This window comes from Amia ocellicauda, chromosome 7, assembly GCF_036373705.1.
Source record: "Amia ocellicauda isolate fAmiCal2 chromosome 7, fAmiCal2.hap1, whole genome shotgun sequence".
Lineage (NCBI taxonomy): Eukaryota > Metazoa > Chordata > Actinopteri > Amiiformes > Amiidae > Amia > Amia ocellicauda.
In genome coordinates, this window is record NC_089856.1 from 43,727,598 (window position 1) to 43,736,849 (window position 9,252).

Consider the following 9,252-nt stretch of genomic DNA (forward strand, 5'->3'; position numbering starts at 1 on the left):
CAAGGATCCTATCTAATCATTTTCCCCACATTTTACAGGTGATGCAGGTGAGACTGATTGGTCTGTAATTTCCTGGCTCAGTTTTGTCCCCTTTCTTGTGGATTGGTATGACATTTGCTGTCTTCCAGTCAGTTGGCACATCCCCTGTTCTAAGTGTCATTTGGAATAATTGAGTTAGCGGCCTATAAATAATTTCCCTCATTTCTTTAAGTACTGTTGGAAATATCCCATCTGGCCCTGGTGATTTGTTTGTTTTCAGTTCTGCTAGTCCCTTTAGTACCTCCTCCTCATTTTTCCTGATCTCTCTTAGGGTTTGACTGGACTGGTTGTTAACCTGTGGCATGTCATCTGTTTTTTCTTTTGTAAAAACCTCATTTAGAACATTTGCCACATCTTGTTCGTTTTCCAAGATACTTCCATGTTTGCCCTTTATCTGTTTCACTTCCTCGTTTATTGACCTCTTGCTGATGTAATATTGGAAAAAGCTCTTTGCATTAGTTTTAGCTCTAAGTTGTCTCTTTCTATTTCCCTCTTTGCTTTCCTGATCCCTGTCTTAAGATCTATTTGCAGCTCAACATATTCTATGTATTTTGTTTAATCTCCATCCCTTTTGTATGCGCTATACAACATTTTCTTTCTATTAAACCATTTTGGCCAATGTTTTGTGGTCCTCAATTTGCAAATTTTTCTTACAAATTTCTTCTGAGCCTCAAGTAGTATATTCTTAAAATATAACCATCAATTTAAACTGAATCTGTATCCAGTGTGCTCCAGTCTACCTCTTCTAAGTGCCACCTCATACCTTCAAGGTTTGCTTTTCTAAAACACTAGCAAGATCACGTATCATTTCAGCCACTGCCCCCATATTGAGCCTTGGGGTTTTAAATATGGAAAGCAATGGCATTAATGTGTGACAGCCATATGCAACGCGCCGGAGACCCTCTGCGTGGACACAGACACTTTGAATATCGGGCCCACAGTACCTTGTCCCGTAGGGTTCATTCCTCTCATCGTCTAATTCTTTACAATTCTTCTGAATGATACAATAGAAAAAAGACAGGTAAGCAAAGCTAAGGTTATGTTACCAATTAAACCAGCTGACTGACGGACAGAGATCTGGACACACATGCAAACCCGCCAATGACAGCCTGTGGACACGGCCAGACTCGGGTACAGGACGCGCATGCGTGCTGCCCCCGGGCTCCACAGGCTCGGTTTATGTGACAGTTTTACATATAAACGTCGTAATAAACAATGGCTGCCTTTACGCCCAGATGAAAATGAAATCCACTGGCATGGCAAAATCAGTCTCAACCACGGGTGTCAAACATACGGCCCGCCAGCAGGTTTCATCCGGCCCGAGATGTTTTGGGTAAAAAAAAAACAACCTTTGCATACAGTTATTATCAACTATGTGTAATAAGCAAAGTAATAGGTTTCTATGATATGATACATTAATTAACACTAGAAGCGCCGACATTTCGAACTGCCTGCAAGCGCCAAAGCCGGTCATTGTAACCGATAGCTCTTTAACAGCTGCGATATAATAATCAAAGGCAAACCATCGTATACAACTCAGAGGTTTTATTCATGAATATCAAATCCAAAATTTACATTTACATAGCACATAGATATATATATATATATAGTATTGAAATTGAAATGTGACCATAAAACATTAATATGATTGCTATAAATAACATCAATACACCTTTTTTTTTCTAAACGCACAATAAGCAAAAAGCTCAAAAACGGCATACAATGGGAATGAAAAAGGTGCAAACGTAAATATTGGAATAATGCTCAAAAGCAATATTTTATAGTTAAAAAAGAACTATTGCATTTATCAAAACATAATTATACACTAAAATAAACATTTTCAACACAGTGTAAACTTTGTTTTCAACATACAGTGCTTTTATTCACTGTAGCTTTATATTTCATTTACTATTTATATTTATCCTGCATACCTGACAGCTCGTACAGTCACACAGGACAGTTTCTGCACTCTCCCTCACACTGCATTGTGACAGCCTTTTACTGCACGAATATACAGCATCGCAATAAATGCTGCTGCGCTGATAATGTCCTGAATCATTATTGTGCTGGATGTGCTGCGTTATTGCTCTCTGTACTGCAGTAACATCGCGTATTGATCAGTGCCATTTGGACCTGCGTTTCACTCGCAGTGTTTTCACAGCACTGACACAGACCCACGAATGATCTGTAATTGCCAGTATCACTGCTGCCCCTGAATCAGTCATGTTCATATACACAGCATTTCAAAACGAGCTCTCTTCAGTCTCCAATCCATGTTTATTTGCGGGTAATCACTGTATCAGCTCAATCTGAGCTCAAACCAGCGAGTGAAAACGTCACAGCCTCCCTATAGCGCACTGGATTTAAAACCTACTGATCACAGGGCAGCTGCATTAACCATGGTATCTGAACCAGCTATTCTGGACAAATGTATAGTTAATTAATTACTCAGATATTCAAACACAATATGTAATTATTGTTGTTAATAGTTGTATGAAATGCTTTTTGTGGCACTTTTTGTTACACTTCTCTCTTCTACTTTTTGTAATTTTACATTTTGGTGTTTTCATGTGCCAACATGCAATTTCCGATTGATTGGTACAGTTATTCTGGACAGACATTTGGCGTTTTATAACACAATATGTAATTATTAATAGTTAACATTAATAGAAAACATGCTTTCTATGGCACTTATGATCGGCTATTAGTTGCACTTCTCTCTTCTACTTGAAATGGATTCTTGTCAATGTTGCATAGGAAAATGCTTTCTGTTCAACATCTGTTTGTTGCAGTTCTTTTGCTTTATGTAATAATACATTGTGTGGTATCTGCAGGCCTTCTTGAAAGATTTCAAATAATAAATCCGCAAGCAGCCTAAATATCCATGTGTAGAGTCAAATTGATTTCAGCAAAAAATTATCCGGCCCACATGAGGTCTCATGTGAACAAATCCACCCTACTACCTAATATGAGTTTGACACCCCTGGTTTATAACTTATTACATTTGAGGAGTTCACAGCTGAAACACAGTATAGGTATTTAATTCAAATATTTAGTGACATAGAAGAACAGGTAAGCGGGAGATATGCACATGTGAAGAGGGTACATTTCTATCTGGCTGGCAGAACCACTGAAAATGCATGACTACGCCACCTAGTGTTTTGATTGAGCACTAGGACTCAAACCTCCAGTACTAATAAAAAAGTGAAATTACAGATTATTTTACCTGGGGTCCACAGCATAGGTCTGCAACACAGAATCAAGTCGGGGCACAATTATTTTATTCAAAACGTTCTTATAGTTTAAAATACTCTAGAACAAGTTTTAAAACAATTAAAAACTGGTAAAGTGAAGTCTTCATGAGAGTACAGTGAGGAAATTACAATGAGGAAAACAATCCCCCATTTTTTTACTTCTGCCCCCAATCTGGCAACCCTGCTTCCCTCACTGCTGCTGGACTGGAGGACTGACTTCAAATCTTTATTGACTGACCAACAGTAACATCACAACACACACTGTGATTGGCCTGCTGAGTGCTGTGAGGGAATGCTTGACATTTGAATGTATTTCTCCTTCATTTATTGGTCTTTTTGTCTGTCATCCACATTTGTTTTTCAAAGACAGCCTCTCAATTTGTACTCTGTAACGAATGCCATTTTAAAAGTACTTACACTTATTTTGTAATATATTCATATTCACAGTCCACTAAGTCAATTTGATGTTCTATAATTCAATGTATACGGATTCTTAAATGTTAGACCAGAAAAAAAACAATTTAAAGTTGAAAAGCTACTCGTGGAAATGCTGGCTTCGGTGCAGGCTGCCAATAATTGCCTTCATTTTGTAACCTCGTCTTTTTTTCTTATTTCCCTGTGTAGCACTTCCATGCCCCGAACACAGCCACCACACAGCTTGTGTCCCCGCCTGCCAGCCCACCTGCACGGACCCCCATGCTTCAGCTCACTTTGATGAAGTCCAGTCTGGTGCAGAAGGCTGCTCGTGCAACATGGCTGACGTATTGAGCAAAGACAGATGTGTGTCATTACAGAACTGCAGCTGCCAGGACAGCAAGGGTGATTACCACGATGTACGTTTCCTGGCGGTGATAACATTGTCTGTTTCATAAATCATTATCTCCTTTAATTCGAAAGAGCAAATTCGATATAATCATCTTGTTTACTAGTGGGTGAAAATTTCATATGAAAACATAATCAGTTAAAGTATGTACTGTAACAGAAAATATCAATCACAAGGTGCAGTTTAAGGGGCTGAACTGATACAAATCCCTGCCTTTACATGTAAATAATGTAAAAGAGAATACTGAAATTAAAACCAAACTTAATGCGACAGATGTGTATGTTAGATGAGGCCTACAGTGTGGAATGTGCATCTATTCGATCTTTCAGATGGGGGATTTCTGGATCACTGAGCACTGCTCCCAGACATGCCAGTGCGAGGAGAGCGGTGACGCGATGAGAATTGAGTGTGATGAGTTTGACTGCTGTGACCACTCCAGTTGTTCTCTCAGCGGTGAAGGGGAGTAAAGGTGCCAGACACAGGTATACAACATGGGCTTTTTTAGATGATTTTTAAACATACAGTTCCAAATGTGCCGCAGGAAGAATGGTGCCATATTCCCCATTAAAGGCAGAGTAACATGTCCTTTTCTGTAAGGACAGCAATGGTCAATAATTCCAAAGCTGGGCCAACATGAAAACATTAGAGGAATAAATACTAAATTGGGAACGATTGCCTTTTTTATTTTGATTGTGCACTTGATTCTTTTGATAATATCATTGCATGTGTGTGTGTGTGTGCTTATCATTTTTCTGTGGTAAAGTATGAAAAACAGATATTGATCAGTGTGTGAAAACCTTTACACATATAATCATTCCTATATTAAAAAATAAATTGAATAGAGATCACAGATTTGTTTTCATAGGAGACCCGGGGAGGTTGTGTTTGTCATTATCTCAAATGTCCCTGCTGTCTTCTGCAGAGGACGATCTGTCTGTGTTTTCAGATTTCAGCAAGTGCTCTGTGTCGGGGGCTCCTGCGTACGGGACCGTCGATGGTTTGAAGCACGACTTTGAAGGCCCTGACTCATACATCCAGGTCCAAACTGCTGGCATTCTCCAGAATTTGACATCTACATTGAGGGCATCCATGGCCTTGAGATTGATGATGATGATGATGATGAAGATGATGAATAAAAGGATGCTGATGATGACAATGAAGATTTGACCAATCTAACAGAGGTGAAAATCAAAGTCTACAACCATACAGTGGAATTCAAGGAAAAAAAGGAGCTTGGGGTAAATATGAGATTCCTTTTAAAACTGTCAGTCACACAAAACATGTATATGGTTTATGTAAAGTCTATAAATATTATATAAAATGCCTTTACTTGTCAGGATTAACAATCAAAAGGTCTATATGAACCCCTTCAAATGTAGGAAGTTGTGTAACTCACTTAGCTCTTGGTCTTGTGTGTCGACAGAGTTTGATTTATTGATCAGTAATCTCAAAATAGAGAAGGATTTGGTGAATAAATGGACAGAAAGTGTTTAATTCTCTTTTTGTATACGTTGCATTTCTCGGTGGGTTACATTTATTTCATTTATGTGTGCGTGTGTTGTACAAATAAAATGTAGCTGGATGGTGAACAGGTCCACCCACCCGCATTTCCCCACAAAGGACTGAGAATCCTACAGGAGTCCCGGAGTATCTTCTTAGAGACAGACTTCGGCCTGTCCGTGTGTAAAATAGACATCTATGATCAGATTGAATCCTCCTCTATGATACAAAATGAAGTCGGGTCCATTAAAGACATCTCACACTTTGTCTTGAAGGAAAAGGGATTCTATGTGCAATATGCGTTTGATGAAAACTCTGTTATGTAGATAGATCCCATCCTCCCATCTACTTAGTTTTAGTGTTTTTGTCCTCTTGGGATCCTTGGGATTAGATATCCTCTGCTTTATCAAAGATGAAGTCTGTTACCTCTTTCTTTCCCTCAGAAATAACTCTTCCATACACCTATCAGGGCAAGGTAGCTGGGCTGTGCGGTAATTTCGATGGAAAGGAGAAGAATGACTTTATGAAGCCAGATGGGAGCTGGGCGAAGGATGTGGGTGACTTGGGTCCAAACACACAAGAGTCTCAGACAGAGGTATACCTCATAGATTGCATAGACTTGGCGTTGTTACCTGTATTTTAATTTGTATCCTTAATTGATACAAATGAAGGCCTTAAATGAACCCAGGTGGTAATAACCATGCACTCCTGTTGATCAGCACCAGTTGATTAAACAAACATTACTAAACTAATTAAACAAACATTAAACGAGTATTTAAACAATAATCATTAGTCCACATCCCTTCCCAGCCTTTCATTCTACATGCTACATCTCTCGGCAAACTACTGTGTAATGATGATCAATTTCTTCTTTGCTTTACATGAACTACGTTGTACTGCACAATTTAGTTTCACATTTTCCACAGAACGCATCGCAGCCCTTACGTGAAAGTTCACCTTTGCCTGGAACAATTCAATCTGAAATGTCAGTATATTGCGCCGTCCCTTCGGGGGGTTATTTCGATGCGTACATGACAGGATCTTAAGAGCACTGTTAATGTCTTCTGCTGTTGAGCAAATGGAATTGTGTGGGTTTAGCTAACGATGCTGCTCTCTCTCTCTCAATCTCTCCCCTTTAAGACAAAGCTCTTCAGACGAATCCAAACTGATCTCTGCAACTTTGTTTCAGTGCACAGAGCAGCGCAGGAGCCTTTTGAACAGCATCAGTTACTGCAGTGTTATTTCTGACACTTGTCACATTGTCCTTCCCCCGGAGGATTATCAGGGGTGAGCAGATTTGGTTTAGGCCCTTGTCCGTCCCACAGTATCACCCTCTTCATCAGTGGGCTCGATACATGGAAGACCTGAATAAGCTTTTGAGTTCATAGTGGGCTGAGCTGACCAACTGGGAATTCCACAATTGAGGAAAAGTGGGGAAGAATAATAGAAGATTTCTTTTTTTGGTGTCATTAGGATTAATTTGATCCTTTCCCCTCTCTAGAAAGTGTGTGGCGGACCAGTGTTCCTCTTTTAACAACACCAGCAGGTTATGTAAAAACTTGGCACTCTACGCACACGCCTGTCAGGAAAGAGGGATCTCTATCGGAGATTGGCAGGCCGGCAGTCTGTGCGTTAATGAGAACCCACTCTGACTGCGTTGACAACTCACAGGGGAGAACTGACAAACGACACCCCGGATGGACTGCGAAGTTGATAAGAAATTGATTGATAGTGTCTTTAGAAAGCAGTACAAATTTTAAGCTAGCTTTCAAGTCCGTAATAAAACACGGCGCCGCTTCGAAACGTTGATAACGCTGAATTTAGGAGGAGAGCCGTCGAATAAATCTCAGCTGACAAACGACATGACAAGCATTTGCAGTGACTGACTGATAAATTAAGCAAATGATGTTTACATTATGACATATGTTATTGTGAAGATGACATCTTTGCGTTTGGGGGCTATTTCTGATTATGCATTAGAAAAAACACTTGAGAACATATTTGTTTTTGAGGGTGAACTGAAGCATACCAATTTAAACATTATCATACAGTGCCTATAGACAGTCTACACCACCTCAAACTTTTTTCACGTTTTGCAAAGTGTCAGGGCCTCGGAGTATCGTGCATTTTAACAGAGGATGCTTTTTCCACTTGTCTACACACTGTTAAGGGCAAAAAAACGTTTTTGCTGTTAAAAAATGATGTCATAGTTGGATAAGACTCCGCCCCCCTGAGGAAATGCATTCCAGATGAAAAAAAAAGTGTTTGTAATGGCTATCTCTCTGATCTCGCCCAGATATGCAGTGCCCTCAGAACAGCGCGTACCAGTTGTGCATGACCGCCTGCGCCCTGTCCTGTGCCCACTGGACCAGCCCCTGGGACTCTCCCTCCCCCTGTCGAGAGGGCTGCCAGTGTCTGCCAAGGCTTCGTGTTGAGACCGTGTCCCCTACAGGGAGTGCGGATGTACCTACCAGGGAGTCTACAGATTGTCTTTATTGCCCCCTTTCAGCAGCTGAACACAGGGATCACACAGCGCACACACAGTGGCTGAACAATGTTAACTTTTTTGTTTGAATGCGTTAGTTAAAGTTTCCAAAAATTATACATTTCTCTGCATTATATTTCAATAACTAGCATAGATTTTCAGTTAACTGGGATCATCGCTGTTAGAGAAATGTCCGCCATGATTTTGAAGACTTGAATCAAGTCTCCACGTAGTCTCCTCTGTTCCAGTGTGAAAAGGTTCAGGTCCCTCAGTCTATCAGTAGGACTTTCCCTTCAGACCTGGAATAAGTCTGGTTGCTCTCCTCTGAACTGCCTCTAGAGCAGCGATATCTTTCTTGAAGTGTGGATCCCAGAACTGTCCACAGTATCCAGATGAGCTCTAACTAGTGCATTGTACAGTCTGAACATCACTGCCCTTGTTTTAAATTCTACACTTTTGACAATATACCCTAACATCCTGTTGGCCTTTTTTATTGCTTCCCCACATAAGAACATAAGAAAGTTTGCAATCGAGAGGAGGCCATTCGCCCCATCGTGCTTGTTTGGTGTCCATTAATAACTGAGTGATCCAAGGATCCTATCCAAATGTTCCCAAATTTTCAGCTTCAACAACAACACTGGGGAGTTTGTTCCAGATTGTGACATTGTTTGGATGGAGAAAGTGAGGAGTCCACGTAGACTCCTAGGTCTTTCTCATGCGTTATTTCATCCAGTACTATTCCTCCCATAGTGTAATTATAGTGGACATTTGTATTATCTGCATGTAATACATTCCACATTGAATTTCATCTACCAGGTGTCGAAATATTATCTAAGTCCCTTTGAATAGCCTGTGCTGCCGAGATTGTATCTGCTGAGCCACCTATTTTAGTATCATCTGCAAATTTGATGAGTTTGTTAACTATCCCAGAGATTAGGAAAAACATACTCCTCAGCCAACTCAGGATTTCAGCTGCCATGACACGGATTTGAACCAGGGTTGTTGCAACACAAAATACTAACCACTATATGATCATGGCAAGCCACTGAGGGGCTGTATAAGTTTAGTAAATTGTTACATTGTATTAAAGCTGCATACGCTGTAGATTTATATCTAGGTCTGTATACCTGCTAACACTGAGAGATAACAGT